The sequence below is a fragment of the Geospiza fortis genome, unplaced genomic scaffold (assembly GCF_000277835.1).
Source record: "Geospiza fortis unplaced genomic scaffold, GeoFor_1.0 scaffold69, whole genome shotgun sequence".
NCBI classification, from domain to species: Eukaryota; Metazoa; Chordata; class Aves; order Passeriformes; family Thraupidae; genus Geospiza; species Geospiza fortis.
The window spans coordinates 64,195-65,990 of record NW_005054555.1 but is presented as its reverse complement, the minus strand read 5'-3'; positions in this window follow the sequence as shown (position 1 = coordinate 65,990).

The window sequence follows — 1,796 nt, the reverse complement described above, 5'->3', positions numbered from 1 at the left end:
GGGTTGGAGCATCCTTTAGAGGATGGAGAGGTGTTGTGTGCACAGCAGAGAATCCACACCCCAGGGTACCCTCAGCATCCCCAGCTCCCGCTGTTCCCCACAGCCCATCTTTCAGAGGATTGCAAAGAGGAATTTCACCTTCCCTGCCCGGGGAAGGCTGGCAGGAGCTCCTAAAAGCAAATCTCTGGGCAGTGGCTCCTCTGCACCCAGTGATAATCAATAGCTGAGATATTATCAAAATCAATATCAGAGACCTGAGGGCTTCACCTGCCAGCTGGGCTTGGAACAACCTGGGCTGGTGGAATGTGGGCTTGGATTGAGATGGGCTTCAAAATCCCTCCCAACCCAAACCATCTGTGATTCTCTGGTTCTAACTGTGTTTTAAGGGCACAAAATCACATCCTGATACCCAAAACTTCCCTCCAGCACACATCCTTCATCTGGACAGCTGAGCTTTACCACATTGAAGCCAAAACTAAACCATGGATGCTGTTATGGGCACTTGCATCCTGTCTTGAATCAGGCACAGCCCAAGTGTCAGAATTACATCAGCTCTTCAACAGGCACTGAGTGATGGTTTGGGAGAGAAATCACCACCAGCAGAGGCAACTAAAACAGTCATAAAGGGGCATTCACAGGGAAAACCTGCAGAAATTACTTGGGAAGTTCCTAAGACTCACACAGACCCCAAACACGGATCATTTTTTACCTGATTTTTTGCTACCAGACCCATCTGTCTCCTCCTCCTCCACCACTGTCCCAGATTCCTGCTAGAGTTAGGTTCCCTATGAGGCTGAGCACACTTAAAGTGTTATTCCATAAAAATAAGCAGCAAGGCATGTGCAGAGCAGAAGAGGCTCTGCCCATTTGATAAAATGAGTGCTGAGATCCCCAAGCCCAGGTTTCACTCATCCTGACACTTCCACTGTCCCAGGCTGCTCCAAACCCCATCCTGGGACACTGCCAGGGATCCAGGGGCAGCCACAGCTGCTCTGGGCACCCTGTGCCAGGGCCTGCCCCCCTCCCAGCCAGGAATTCCTTCCCAATATCCATCCAACCCTTCCCTCTGGGATTTTCCAGATATTCTCCCCTCTCCTGTCACTTCAGACCCTCATCCAAAGGGTAAAACCAGAATATTTCTCTCCTAAGCAGACAATCATGAGGCACAGAAGCATCCCCAGCACTAAGATATCTTCAATAATTTATTCAGCTGAGCAGGGTTCTTTATGAGGTTGTTGTTTGGTTTTTTGTTTTTTTTTTTTACTGCAGCTCTCCAGCAGTTCACTGGTACTGCCCCATCCAAGCCTTTTGCCTGGAGGAGATGGAAAATGCCTCAGAACAGGGCAGGTTTAGGTTGGATATTGGGAAAATTTCTGCCCCAAAAGTGTTGTCCAGCCCTGGCAGGAGACATCCCTGGAAGGAGTTAAAAGACCAGTTAAAAGATGGTGTGAGAGGGCTTTTCCAAGCTGAGCAATTCCATAATTCTGTGTTTCTGTTGGACAACAAAGGGTCCCTGACCTCCTGTGGGAAGCACTCGGCGCCTCTGGCAGCAAACTTTGGGGTAAAGAGCTCAAGAACCTCTTTTTGTGCTTTGCTGGGATAAAAGTCCAGCACTAACATTGCATGAGCCCAAGGCTTTTTATCCAAATGTTCATGTGAGGCTGATTAAATGCAAACTTCATGGAAAGTTGAAGAATTAAGGTTTGCTCTTTCTGCTTTTGCTCGAGATATGAAAACTGAGGAGTGCAGCTGGCACCAAAAATATGGAGGATTTCCACAAAGAGGGAGCTTTACTC